Genomic DNA, 15,843 nt, shown 5'->3' with positions numbered 1-15,843 from the left:
ATAATGATCCATCAATCTATTAACTTCTTTAGATGTCATTTCACTTTGTAGTCAGGCTGTCCTAGAACTTGCTATGTAAACCAATTTTTTTTAAACTCACAATTCTGTTTCTGCCTGACAAGAGCTAGGATTGTGTACATGCATTACAACACCTGACAGCTACCAACATTGTTTGTCTAACTAAGTATTTTTCAGTATTAGAAATATTTAAGAATTCTCAAGAAAAATATCTAGAAGTAGACATAGAGAGTTATATATTCTTTTTTCCATTATTATTATTATTATATTTGTGTTATAATTTTACACATCAGCCATGGGTTCCCCTGTCCTCCCCCCTCCCTCTCCCACCCCCACCTTCTTCCCATCAACTCCCCTCCATTCCCATCTCCTCAAGGGCCAAGACTCCCCTGGGGATTCATTTAAACCTGGAGGATTCAGTACAGGCAGGTCCAGTGCCCTCCTTCCAGGCTGAGCACCCCAGTCACATAACAATGGATTTAGACAAAAATCCTAAAATTCACCAAAATAAATCTGGGGAAATTTTGATGAGATAGGTGGCTAATAAAATAGTGTGCTCTACTCTTTTAAATTTCAATTTCAAGAAAAATCTGTGATAAAGAGAAATCTAAATTTATTATTCACATACAAAAAGTTTTATATTTGAATGTGAATATACAAAGTATCCACATAATGTTAATGAGAATCAGGTTGATTCCCATAGAGTGATCCTAGACACCACAAATCTCTCTGGAAGCTGAGGTGAGTTGTGGTGGATAATGGCCTCTATGTATTAAAAAAAAAATCAGGTAAATGATATCCTTTCATTTTTCTGCAACTGTTTCTCCTTCACCTTAGAAGAGTGATTCAGTTCAATTACTAGACTTTGATCCATGCACCTAGGAACATCAGGCATTTATAGGTCACCCTATAGCCATAACCAGAACATATAGAAACACATAAAATATCGCAACCTGAACAAAGAGACCCTCACCTGAAATCCCAGGTGATCAACATCAAGACACTGTCCCAGAAGCAAAAAGGAGATTTTTGACTCTGAAAAAAAAAAAGAAGAAAGAAAAATCATCTATGGTTTCTTCCATTATGAGTTTCCCAATGAGAAAATCTGCTTTAGAGCCAAATGTACTCTATTGGAGTTACCTAATGGAAAGCTTCAGTCATATACAAATTTCCTAGATGTTTTCCTCTGAAGACTGCCAGTGTAGAATCATTAGAAACTCAGGGAAATTTTCTAATACAAAAGATTTACTAAGAAATAAAAGCCAAAGGAAATGCAGAGAAATAAGCTTAAAAGTACAAGCAAATAATACAAACTTTAAATCAATAAAACAATAATAGGAGTATGTGAAAACATACTTTAAAAAGTATTAGAAACTGATGCTATTATATTAGAATTTAAAAAAAAAAAATCTGTCAGAAGGGCTGGAAGATAACACCAAACTAATACCCCAGAAAGATGAATAAAAAGACAAAGATATTAAAAATAAGAAAGATTTTGTTGTCTCAGTCACAGAATAACCCCTGACTAACCAGGATACTCTGGCTTGAGTGTAGCTTAGTGATAGAATGTTCTGTTTAACATGGGCTGGGCCCTGGATTTCATCTGCAGCACTGAGATTTTTGTTTTATTTTTTAATTAAAAATGGCCAAAGACTTAAGCACACACATCACCAAAGATGCATAAATGGAAAAGGAGTGCACAAAAGTTGGCATTTTATGTTATTAGTAAGAGTAAATGAAACAAAATGAGATCACACTATGGAGAAATGTGACCAGTAGATCCAAAACATGTAACACCAAATGTTGGTGAGTACTGGAAGGGATCAGCTGTAGCCATCACTCAGTATTGCTGGGGATGCATAACCAGGCAGCTTGGAAGCCATTTCCATCCCATAGAAAGGGAAGCATACTACCACTCTATGATCCAGTAATTGTGAGCTTTGGGACAAACTGAGATGAGATGCTATGTCTTCACAGGAGCTTGCATATATGAATGTCTGTCACAGTTTGTTCATAGTTCCCAAAACTTGGAAGCAATCAAGGTCTCCTTCAATAGGTGAATAGATAAAGCAACTGTGGTCTCTCCAGATACTTGAATACCATTTAGTTATAAATAGAAATGTCCTATCAAGTCACAGAAGGAATTGAAGCTCTTACATGCACACTACTCAATGTAAGAAGCCAATACAAAAACCTGTGACTCTGTGATTCCGGCAATATCACACTCTGGCAGAGACAAAACTTTCAGAGATGACAAAATGTCAGTGGTCACCAGGGATGTGGTGGAGGATGAAGACAAGGCACCTGGGATCTTTCCAGCAGTGAAACTGTTCTGAATGTCTTTAAGAAATAAACTCAAGGTAGTAAACATTTACAAACATAAAGTGAGCACACACATGTGAACTGTGAAAATGGCATAACAATGTGAGTACTGGGAAGTATGCTGCACTTTGGAGCAGGGTTTTGTGAGCTAGAGAGTTAGGGAAACACAAGGAGAAGGAGTGCACACCAGGGAGCTCCAGGTTTGCTACTCACTTTGTGAACCCTGAACTTCTATGAAAGATGGCCAGCTTTAGAGTCTTCTTCCAGCATAAGATTGTACACGCTGTAAGAGCATAGAAGAAGCATATTTCAATAATAAACATTAACATCGAGCTTTACCCTAGGGTATAGTTTGGCTTTTTGAGATAGACAGTTGTAAAAATAACACAATATCAACGATATCTAGTATATTTGAATTTTAATTCTTTTTTTATTTTTATTATTTACTTTTAATTTCAATGTTGTAACAAACAATGCACATGTTTTAACTTAAATCAACCCAATCATTTTGGAATTTTAGAATTAAATGTCCCAAAATGAGAAGTTGGGGAGAAATGTAAGCACATTTAAAAGCATAAAATCTATTCAAACACTATGATACTAATTAGGACACTTCCTACTTCCAATGATAGAATCTAAACTCAAACTGACATAGGAAAAACAAACATAGGAATTGTAGATGTGTAGCATATATCTAATACAATATAGAAATGTGTCAAAGTGGTACCATCCACATACTGTACTAGATTTCTCTCCGCCTTATTGCTTGCCTGCTTTCTTCATACACTTTGTCTTCTTTTCCTCTCCAAGCTTTTAAACTCTTTCCTTCCTTTGAATTGACTATTGCAAGTAATGGGAGATATGCCTGGAGCACAGGTGACCTTAGGCGGTAAACACATCGTAGGAAGGAGAGAGCTTTCATTTCCGAAACATTCACTATAGGAGACTAGAGTCACCGACATTCATAACTCTCTTATTTCTGTGGCAAGTGACCACGGGTTAGATTATACATTACTAATTTTATAGTTAAAAAAATGTTTGCAGGGAAGGCAGAGATGGTTCAGTGGTTAAGAACACTTGATTCTTCAGGGGAACAGAGTTCAGTTCCCAGCACCCTACTTGACTCACAATCACCTTTAACCAATTACAGTTCCTGAGAAATGTGACATGCTTTTCTGGGTTCCATGGGCACCTGCATTTATATGTGCATACCCACACCCAGGGACACACACACAGGCGCACACACACACACACACACACACACACATACACACACATGCAATCACACAATTAAAAACTGTATCTTTTGAATGTTTATGATACAATAAAAACAAAATGTTTCTCCATTTCTAAAGTGAAACCTAAAGCAAAATATTAAATATTTCTGGTCCATTCTATGAATAATTTTCTCCCATAATTAGATAACTTTGAGATGTGAGAACTTCAAGTTAATAATTTCTTCTGTTCTACATTGACAATTCAAAAACCAACACTGTAGGAAACACCTAGATTTTAACCACACTTTTATTGTATTAAGACAGCTGTTTTAAAGTGTTCCCTGGAGTTTCCTCTTTCATAGAAATATTGATTGCATCAGCCTTTTCCTGATAGTGTCTGCCCTGTTAAACAGGGCAACAAAGCAAGAGTGGTTGTTAGGTATAATTAACTCAAAATGCAATGATTTTCCAGAGACTCTAAGAGGAATGTTCTTCATGAAAATCTTTCACAACTTGGTTGATGACCTAGAAAATCAAACTAGTGGGGATGACTGCCAGTTCTCACTCCTGCCTCGGGAATCAGTAAAACATGCCTTCTCTACATAATTACGGGCTCTAGTTATACCATCTCTTTATGAAAACCAATCTTTTTTCTTTTATTATTATTATTATTATTATTATTATTATTATTATTATTATTATGTTTTAATTTTATACATCAGCCATGGGTAACCCCATCCTCCCCCCTCCTGCCCCCACCCCCACCTTGCCCCCAGCCCTTCCACTCCATTCCCATGTCCTCCAGGACCAAGACACCCCTGGGGATTCATTTAAACCTGGTGGATTCAGTACAGGCAGGTCCAGTCCCCTCCTTCCAGGCTGAGCATGTGTCCCTGTGTAAGCCCAAGGTTCCAAACAGCCAGCTCATGCACCAAGGACAGGTCCCGGTCCCACTGCCTAGGAGCCTCCCAAACAGTTCAAGCTATTCAATGGTCTCACTTATCCAGAGGGCCTGATCTAGCAGGGGGCTCCACAGCCTTTGGTTCATAATTCATGTGCTTCCATTCGTTTGGCTATTTGTCCCTGTGCGTTTTGCAATGTTGGATTCAACAATTCACACTCTTATAGTCCCTCCTCTTTCTCGACAGTTGGACACATGGAGCTCCACTTGGGGCCTGGCTCAGGATCTCTGCATCCACTTCCATCAGTTATTGGATGAGAGTTGCAAAATGACTGTTAGGGTGTTTAGTCATCTGATCACCAGACTAGGTCAGATCAGGCTTTCGCTCAACCATTGCCAGCAGTCTACAGAAACCAATCTTATCCTGGCTTTCTTTTGCTTGCCATGATGAACATGACCAAAAGCAATAGGAAGGAAAGGGTTTCTTTGGCTTACAGGACTGTAAAAATCCATCCCTGATAGAATCCAGGGCAGGAACTGGAGGCAGGAACTGAAGCAGAGGCCACAGAGGAATTCTGTATCTTTCTCACCAGCTCATATTCAGCTATCCTTCTTACACAGGCACAGCTCATCTGCCCAGAGGTGGAAACACCCATAGTGGGATGAATGGGCCTTCCTATAACAATTAGCAATCAAAAAATGTCCCCAAGAGACATGACCACAGGCCAATCTGATGAAAGGCAATCCCTCAATTGATATCTTCTCTTCCCAAGTGTGTCAAGTTTGCATCTAAGATTAACCATCATAAGTATTTTCTTTACTCTGATTTTTCTCATATGTACTATCTACTGACTAACTTACACTACAACTTATTTTGATAACTACCTTCCTGATAAAAGGAGATGAGAGATTTTTTAAAGCTAATATTCCCCTTGTATACAGTATTCTGCAGTGGTTGACTACCAAAGACTTAAGAAGAAATACTGATTTTATACAAGGAGCACAGACAGAGAGACTGCCTTAACACTTCCTAACCATTCATAATTGAATCAAATACAATAGCTCTTGGGTCTGAAATTATAAACATATCCAAAATAGGAATTTTCTAATTGATTCTTTTTCTTCTAAGAACTTTACATTGACCTTGCTCTACATATCTACATAGTTCAATTAATTGCTAAAGACCCAGTTTCTACTACTAAATACATTCTATGGTCATGTGTCCCCAGTTGAGTAGATGCAGATTGTAGATTGTAGTCTGTGTCTATCTTTTTGCATTTCCACCTGTTTTGGCTTTTATAGCATTTCACCGTAAAGCCTTTCCTAAAGCTATTATTTACCAATCTTCATTCAGCCCACTAGGGCCTCTAAGAACTTCTCTTCCTTTATACATACTTGTTTTGGTGGCTTACTGACCAAATTAAAAGTAACACTAAACATCGTTAAACATCATTTGCTTCTCTTAAGAACACAGCAACTGACTGTAAAACGAAGATGAGCAATGGGGTATCTGCATTATTTGTAAAGAGTATAAAATGATATAAAGAGAATTAGACAATTGGCTGTTGACTATATAGAGGGTGTGGTAGTTTCAATGTAATTAGTCCCCATAATCTCATAGGAAGTAGCACTATTAGGAGGTGTGGATTTGTTGCAGGCAGTATGTCAGTATGGGGATGGGTTTTAAGGTTTCCCTATGCTTAGGATACTGCCGAGGTGTCAGTAGACTTCCTATTGCCTGTAAGATGTAGTACTCTCAGCTCCAGCACCATGTCTGCCTGCACTCCACCATGCTCCCCACCATGATGATAATGGACTGAACCTCTGAAACTGTAAGCCACTACCTCAATTAAATGTTTTCCTTTATAAGAGTTGCCATGGCCATGGTATCTCTTCACAGCAATAAAACCCTAACTAAGACAGAGGGGTTGATTAATTATACTTAATTATTAACTATTGATTATCCAAGAGATTTCTATTTTTCCATTTTTTTCCTATTATTTATGGTTTTCTTTTCACTAAATGCTGCATTCACAGTGATGGACATTAACATCTCTTAAAAAGGATGCTGAACATGAGTTTAGAATTTGTGACTATCAGTGATTTCTGCACCATTATCATTGAAAGCAATACCATTTCTTGAAAAGGTACTTAAGATATAGATAATTTCATCATGTTAAATACATTGTTATCATAAACTTTGGATTTTCCGTGGAGAGGTAAGGAGAAAATTTATTGACAACATTTTCTCAAAAGTATAGTGGGTAAATTCAATTTGTTGATATCAGTAGCAAGACTATTTCCTTGAACTTAGACTATTTTCCTTTAGATAATTGACACACTACATTATCCAGCCACTCAATTTCACCCATTGTATATGTTATTGTTTCTGGATGTTATTATATGAAATACTTCCTTTAATGACTATTTAAAATTCAGTGGAATAATAAACCTCCAAATTCATTCTTAGCCATTTTTGCATTTCATTACACTGATAGGAATATGCTATATTGCAATAGGAACAAGAATATCATTCATATGCATGTTTAGTCTTAAATAGTCAATCTATTCTTGTATCTTGAATCAGTCCTTTCTTCAAGTTTAAGCTATTTGAGTATGGATGCTTTGTTAGGCAGGGTTGTTGGATTTTTTTGGTTTTTTTGTTTTGTTTTGTTTTTCCCCCCCTGGGCTTTCTTTTTCAGTTGCTTTCCAAAGGTGTAAAAATAATCCTGTCACAACAGAGAAGCAGTGCTTATAAAGATGCCTTAAAAACCTTATCACCAGGAAACAGTGCACAGTGCATTGTATAATATGGTGTCTTAAAATACTTCTCCTTGCCTCCTCATTGATGCTGCTTCAATATTTACATAACACTGTTAACTAATTTTTCATTATGTAGGTTATTTATCCCTCCTCTCAGAGACTGTCTTCTGAGCACATTTAATATTGTTGAATTGGGCCCTTGTTTTTATTCCTACTCTGTGTTCAGCTGCAGCAAGCCTCTTCTCAGTTCTGTGGGTGCAGATTTGTGTTTACTGCTCCTTGGAGTCGGATGTGTGCAGAAGGAGGAGGTATGTGGCAGGGCAGCCTTGGCTAGCCATCAAGGCAGATTGTTTATGTCTTCAGGATGGGTTATTTCAGAACCATGAAGGAAAAAAAAAAAGGAAGAAAATAAAGGAGCTGTTTTGGTTCAGGGAAATCGTTGTCCTGGGAGCAAAAAAGGAAAGTGGAAACTAATATTTTAGAAACTACTTCAGCAGAAAGACATTTTTAGTGCAAGATTTCTCAGAGGCTCAGGAAAATTATTTGAAGCATTAAATATTTCCAATACTTTCTGTGTTGAATACATTTTTAAACCCTAGGCTAGATGCTTCTGTTAATACTTCATGTTGAAAAGCAGATTTAAAGCAGAACAAAAAGTATCATGTTTCCTTGCGGATGGGGAGACTGCATGCAGGCAACACACTTGGCCTAGCATCAACCTGAAGGTCAAGTCAGATGGACAGGATCTGAGTTCTCTCGTTAACACTTCAACACTCTGCTCAGACCAGTTCCCCATCAATCTCCTGTGTGTCTACCATTATAGCACAGAGCCTCTGGCCAGATCACCTACCTCTCAGCACAACTGTCCTCCCTCCCCACAAAAAAGTCACCTCATCAAGAAGTAACTAACAATGTCTTGGATCACACCCTCACCCCATGCTCCAGGAGCTTAAATGCACTGCTCCTTAAATACACTTCTTTTTCAGGGATAGGACAATAAGACTTAGAGGTCACTTCTGTGCTAGATCTTTCCGTATGGCTTCAAGGTAGATAATCACAGTTATGGAGTTCCTGAACTGCTTGATATTGACGAGGGAAAAAAAATACTGGTTAAGGTTGTTTTTCCCTTGGATGAAACAGAAAGGCTCTAAAACTTTAGAGGTCCCATAAAGCTGTAGGCTTTTCTTTATGTACTCAAACTGGTTGTGTATACATAAAATAGCCACACACTTTTTTTTCTCACCGAATAAAACCATAAAATCAGGATCACTCTGTAAAACAAATGCAGTGGTCCTTTAAAAATGAAACTCATACTATCATTCATTTAATGAGAAAATAGATTTTTAAATGTGTCTAAATAGCTAAATATTAGTTATGTGATCATTAAAATTTGAACTATACCAGAGGACAGAATCTTTCCGTGTTCCTTATGTATTTATTCACTAACTGATAGAAATTTGAACTTGAACTAGGATTTTTACCAAGCTGCTCTGAAACGACACTGTGAGTCACTTCATGAGTTCTAACATGCCCCTTGGACGAGGGGCAGGAATATCCACACAGAAAGCAGAGGACTTCCCAAGACAATTCAGCCCATAAATGATCCCTGTGTCAGTCCTAACACCAGTCTTAAACTCTTCCCATTGCTTCATGCCCCAGCTCTCCCTTTGAAACCTTAATCACCGAGCATTCATCATTAATCCACACATGCATTTGTATTTAACGCTGAAACATTTCCTAGTGCAGCATGTTGTCCTCTGCTAAACTACATGACCTTGGACAGGGTTGGGGTAAGGTTTGACCTCTGGAAATGGAGCAGATTAATAATTGAAATCAAAATAGAAGACTGAAAGCATAAATAATAACAGGATGTATGTTTCAAGATGTTTTTTAGAAGAAATGTTTTCAGATGATTGATAACAGCTATTTCTCAAATCATGTATTATAGTAAAAAATACTTGCTGGTACTTAGTAATCACATTTTAAAGCGTTTTTGAGGGGATGAGCATGATTTGAAACTCTGTATACTGATTTCTGCCTGATGTTGAGGACAGATGCATTAAAGATATTTAATGAATTTCAGGGATAAAACTTATAACAGAGCACTTTCTTTAATGTTGAATTTTAATACTCCTACAACACAAAGTTGAATATACTAATGTGGTATGTATGGTTTCTTTTTTCTTTAATCTAAACAGAGTTAGTGTATTGAGGGGTTACTTTGGCCTCACCACAATGCAAAAAAAAAAAAAATGTGTTATACCTTCAAATTCAACTAAACTATAAGGAAGTCTTGTACAGAGTTCTATAAATAGTAGTACACGCTATGCTATGTCTGGTTGTTGGTAAATAGCAATGTGGACTCAGTTCCATAATCTACACATAATATACTAGATTTCCTTTAGAGACAGAATATAATGCTACAGTGCCATTTAATAATAGAATGACTATTATTCTAAGAAAGACAAAATTAATTGCAAGAATTTCCTGGGGGGATGACTAGAACCTACTTGATAAACTCTCCTTCAGAGTAATTTGGATTTATATGAACCAAGTCACATACAAAATATTTTATCCTTTCTCTTCTCCAGTGGGCACATGTTGGTAATTTTTTCCTCTTTTTAAGAAAATTACAGTTATTTACAAAGAAAGATAAAAGAATGAATGTGAGTGGAGAAATAAAAAAAAAAAATGAAACCACCAACTAATTTTTAAAAGTTAACACAGCATTAATTGTTGAGCATGCCATATCAGCTACTCTAATTTGTAGGTACACTATCCATTCCTCCTTTAGTTTTCATATTCTCGTGACTTATTTATTGGATACCTGAGAAAATTCAAGTTTCGTTCCTGAATGCACTGGTTTCCTACTTATGTTTGAGTTACATATCCTCTCCAGCATATTTGTATACCAGCACCTTGGTTCTTATACAGCCTATTTCTACCCTCAATATTCCAATAAAAATGTCCCTATGTGTGTAAACTATTCTACACATGTCAATATTCTGACAAATACATGCTCTCCTTTGACCTTCCAGCTCAAGAAAAACATTTAGAAAGTTTACGAGACTTCACAAAAGGGTCCATTCCCCTTGGCGCAGTCCTGACCGTGGGTGTCTCTATCTTCCAGTTGGGAACAGGAATCCTGGAGTTAACAAATGTTATGACACCTTGAGAAAAATGAATAAGCATGCAAATCCACTGCAACTCTGGGAGGGAAAACGTGTCAGTGGCTTAGAATTGGGAAGCATTCCAAAGTTTCACTGATTACTTCAGAGAACAAAATCCCACAGCCATTTGGAAGTTACTGGGCTCTTATCACGGCACCCTCTCAACCTCCATTTCTTACCTGTAGAGTGAAATAGTAGTGATGAGATGACCCCTCCCTCTTCATCACTGCTTCATTTCCCTTCGTCTCCTCGGTATTCCTGTGGTACAGAATTATGTCAGTTTCTTCATTTTATTATTTTCAGATAAGTGATATCTCTAACCCTTTGGGACATCATGGTTCTATTTTGTGAGACAATGAGGGAAACCTAGTTCTATTTAGTAACTTTGACACAAAGTTTCCTTTTGTGTGTGTGCAAAAAATAAACTGTAAAAAGCATACAATAAAATGTTCTCAAAATATAGTGTTTCTAATCTTTAGGATTCCAAAGCTCTGACTGTTCATGGAAAATATGAGGTTTATTCCCAGGGGGGATATAAGAATAAAATGTGATGTTCCAAGGTTTGTGCGGTGACTACTGTTGGCTGTGAGGGATATCTAGGGCATGATTGTTGCTAATTGACAAATGATGTTCTGCAATAATTTTTAACTGAAGTTGCAGCTTTTAGTCACAAAGATCTGTCTGTCTGTCATTTCTCTCCCACTCATCTATCTCACACCCTAATTATTTCTCCATAATAATTCATAGATACAGAAATAAGGGATGATGATAATGCATACTTTAGAACCACAGCATCATTGAACCATGCAAGAAACAAAAAGTACTTGATTTCATCTTTAAGGGAGAACATGAACAAAAGACAAAAATTGCATATTTAAAAGCTAAGGGGAAATGTAAGAATACTTTTAAGAGCCGATGACAAGAATGCTGTGAGGCTTACAAAAAAAAAATGCTAAAGATAAGAAAATAGACTTTGAAGTTCTATTCACAAAAAACAAACATGAGTCTTCAAAGTAACATTTTAAAAACAAAAGAAAAAGACAAATTCATACCATTCAACTATTATTTCATTTCTAACTTCTCTGTCAAAGATAGGAAAATAATATTGGAGAAAACATTATTGAAGCCCAAGAAATGCGACATTATGAAGAAAGCAATTATTCCTTAAAACAATTTTGTAACTTTTTCCCTAGATGAATTATGCTCCATGTTATCAGGATAACTTTAAAATAAAATTCCAGTATCAGTGAGCAATTTTGTGGGGAATTATAAATAATTAGAAAGATACTTAAGTAATGGAAAGGTGAAAATGTTAAAATAATATATTTAACTAAAATAAAAAAATTCTATAGTATTCTATTGGGGTGTAAATTTTATTTTAAAAAACTTACTAAGGAGCTTAATTAAATGATGAATTTTTTTAAGTTCTAGAATTTATTAAAATGTGCTAATGAACTATTGAAAACAATTTATCAGTTTGAAATAAATGTATTCACTATACACAAATAATACATCTTTTTCCATCCCATTGTTTACCAAGAGTTTAACTTATTGTCAAGAAGATAATTTCCAATCACATACTTCAAATTAGAAAAAAAATCATTACATATACTACTTGATAATATATTTATGGAAAAATAAAAATATAGTTAAATCCTACAGTTTTCAAATTATTTAATTTTCACACTAAAAATGTATGCTGCATTACAATTCATAAAGCTATTTCTGATGGAACAGGATTTTATCTTGGATCAGTGCCAATAAATTTTATCTAGGAATAATACTGCATAAGATTTGATTGGTTTGAGAAAATCATATTACTGGTAGACTGAGAGAGTACCCATAGACCAAATGCAGGGAAGGCAATTAAACAAAAGCTTCAGCAATTGTTCTAAAATCAGCCTGCCTGTTTGTGCTGAGGCCACACCAAGGCTTCCTCCTCAGTGCTGGAGACCACTGGGAAACCATTCAGGCTTGTTCTTGGAGGACACAATACTCCACTGACAAGTGGCTCTGGCTCAAGGGCCTTCTGGTGGCCTTCATGAAGCTTCCTTTAGTTCTATGAAGTCATGATAGACTCTCCGGTTAAATATGAGGTTCATATTCAGAGACTGCATCTGAACCACTAGGATCTAGGGCTTCCTAGTTGTGAGGAAGATCAAGATTGAAACTTCATATTTTGGATCTATGAATTTGATGTCATTCCAATCTCTTCTCAGTTGGAAATGAAAATAGTAATATATATGCAACTTCTTCAGAATGAAGAGCATCAGTAGATCCAAATGAGAAAGACAGGATTAGGGAAATGGCACATGTTTCGACATACCAACACTGGGTACTAGTCAAAATATATTTGATATGTCTCCACAGAACAGCTTATAGAAACATCTGAGCAGACACAATCTAAGAATAACTAGGTACATGCTGTTTTCATGAAAACACAGCATATCAATAGTCATCTGCAACAGATTGAGTCAAAACACATTTTACTTCCTTGTTTAAACAACTGTTTCAAAGTTCCTTAGTTCCTTCTGCTCTGGGTTTAAACAAGATGGTTTTGATCAAAGGTTACAGAGCTCAAGAGAGACTCATCACCTGGTTTCTAGAAATCTTCCCCATGTTCTTTGAAAAGTCAATGTTATAGAGTTTGGTTCACTACTTACTTATACCTTATAAGAGACTGAAACATTTTATTGTCATAGTCATCCCTATCAAGCTTGATCTGCTAGCTCTCCAGATACATACAGATTGTCTTGAATCTAATTTGGACTTTCAGGCCAGCAGCCAGCAAACATAATGAAAGAGATATAAAAAGATGACCTGCTCAGCAGGTATTTGAAGATGATAGATTAGAACTCAAAGAAACTATGCTTATGGACATGGGTATAATTACTGTCTATGCCAAAATAATGACTGAAGAAACAAAAGAGATACATTTAATGAGGGAGTGATTTAAGAGGAAAAAAATCAAAGGTTCAAGATAGACCTTAGAAAATGCCTATGCTTGTATTTGGAGACCCCTGACCTTCCTAACTCAGCTCTCAGATCTTCCCACAGAGCTCAGCCAGTTCCCCTGGATCTTCATTGTTTTCTGACTCTACAACAGCTCCTACATACAGAGCTTTCTCACTTGGGTCATTCCCAGCACCATTCCAGCCTTCGGTCTTTGCTCTTATTTTATTTGTTTCTTTTGTGGGATGAAAGTAAAATAACAGTAAGATTGTCTGAAAGAGTCATAAGGAATCTAAAATTACTTGTAACATATATAAAATACTTATGTATTATATAATATACAATAAGCAAGTGTGTGTGTGTGTGTGTGTGTGTGTGTGTGTGTGTGTGTGTGTGTGTGTAGTTTCAATACAATTTCAACGCTGGACATTAGAGGCTCCCTTTTGATGTTTTTGGTCAAGGTTGTCCAAAAGACTCCCAAAATACTGTTGACTTGTGTGTTTTGTCCTTGTTTTCTTCCCAGAGGTCGAAAGTCCATTCCTATTGCTGAAGACACCAGGCACTTAGGAAGCAGGACTCAGAGGACCTGCACTGGATCTGACCTGAAAGCCTCCTCCCTGAGCATTAGCTTCTACAAAGGGAGGGAAGAATCAATATTCCCACCCAGCTATGACACCTGTGAACCACAAAAGCAACCAAGGTGGCCTGATAACACTAAGGTTACAATAGTGTTAGACTTAAGGTCCAGCAAGAGGGAAATCATCCCTGGAAATCTGGCCAACTACACAGGAATAGAGAAGTCATGGATCTTGGAGCAGAACCTACTCCACCACTCTGTTAAACCAGCATAATCCTTAACTACACTTTAAATATTTGTCCTTATATCCACAGGTAAGTTGAGTCCTCACTGCTCATCAAGGAGATTTTTGTTTGCAACAGACAAAGGTCATTGCAGAAAATCACAGCTGAACAAAATGTAGAGGACAAGAAATCACGTTGTACTTAGTCCCAGCTGATACATCTACAACCCAATTCCTGCACCTAAGACTCAGTGATCATTTTAAAAGAGCAGGTGGGAAAAAAATCTTAAAATCTAGAGGAATAGAAAGTTTGATGTAAGATTGTGTCTCCTTAAAATGACAGAGAGCCTACATTTATGAGGTCTCATCAATATGGCTGCCTAAACAAAGCCTGAGCAATGATGACACCAAAAATCATCAACACTAGACAAAGAACTGCAGGAAATTAATGAATGCTGAGAGCAAACAAATACGTGGGCTGAACATGTTGTATTTACATGTTATGGACACACACAGGTATAAAGAAACTGAATTTTAAAGAGATCAAGGGATTGCATAGGAGTTACTGGAAAGAAAAAGGAGAATGGGGGAAAGAAGATGATATAATTATATTATAATTTCAAGAATGAAAATATTAATATGTAAAGCTAAATAAGAAAATCTCTTTTACCAGAAAAATAAAGAAGTAGAGATTTTTTTGTCTTTCCTCCTCAGCTTCTTCTTGGTGATCCTTCTGGTCATCCTCAAACATACACAGAGCTAGATGCAGCAATACATGTACAGTGCATACAGATATACGTCTAAATGAGATTAAGCAAAACAAACACTCCAAACCAAAAATAGCAGGCTTTAAACCTCTAAGATGTGTGAACCAATGCACTGGATACACACAGGTCTGTCTACCTTCAGTTAGCACTGTGCTGTCGTTTGTCTGGAAAACCCCAGCTCATTGCCTCTCCCTTCTGGCCACTTTCATTTTCTTGACTTCTCTTTAGAAGAGAGAAACTGGGTAGTTGGTTTATTAGCCAGCATAGTATTTTCAAATCCATTTGCTTCTAAGTGTAACATATTGTTTCATTATCCAGCAAATACCTAATTTGAAGTAATCCCAGTCCCTACCAAAGAGAATCATAGTATTTCTCTTTCTACCATGTCAGTTACCATAAGAATCTCACCAAATGAAGTTAGAGAGATGGTTCAGTGGTTAAAAGAGTTTGTTTTGTTCTTGCAGAGGTTTCCAAGACCCACAGAATTGCTCACGACCATTTTTAAATCCAATTTCCAGGGATCTCACCTCCTCTTCTGAAACATATGATTCACATACATACACGAAGACAAAACATTCATAAGCATAAGAAACTGAGTAAATCTTAATTTTTTAATTAAAAAAATCTGACAGATGAAAGAGATTTGTTTTCACCGTCCTAGAGACTGGACAGTCTAAGAGCAAGGTCAAGAAGATTCTGTCTGGGGACCTTCTTTCTGCTCGTAGATAGTGTGGTCTGCGTCCTCACATGGAGAAAGAAGTGGTGTAACTCTTTGGGCCTTTTATGAGGAAGTTCCCCACCCATGAATACTCCACCTTTGAGTGCAGATGATGTCCTAGAGTTGTCACCTTTAGCACTACACTGGTGACTGTATTTCGCTGCATGAATCTGAGAGGAGAAAACCATACAGGTCATAATACCATCTCATTTAAA

General features: G+C 36.7%; 1 long non-coding RNA gene across 1 annotated transcript; it reads right to left on the bottom strand.

The window, feature by feature from the left end:
• Window positions 1-1,000: 1,000 nt before the first annotated feature.
• Window positions 1,001-10,631, bottom strand: LOC118595393. Its single transcript, XR_004946522.1, has 3 exons — window positions 10,571-10,631; window positions 2,554-2,623; window positions 1,001-1,053 (listed from the first exon to the last, which is right to left on the bottom strand). It is a non-coding gene; the product is annotated as an uncharacterized LOC118595393 (long non-coding RNA).
• Between the last annotated feature and the right edge of the window lie 5,212 nt (window positions 10,632-15,843).

The sequence above is a fragment of the Onychomys torridus genome, chromosome 14 (assembly GCF_903995425.1).
Source record: "Onychomys torridus chromosome 14, mOncTor1.1, whole genome shotgun sequence".
In the NCBI taxonomy this organism is placed as follows: domain Eukaryota; kingdom Metazoa; phylum Chordata; class Mammalia; order Rodentia; family Cricetidae; genus Onychomys; species Onychomys torridus.
This window is presented reverse-complemented; position numbering and strand designations above follow the sequence as displayed.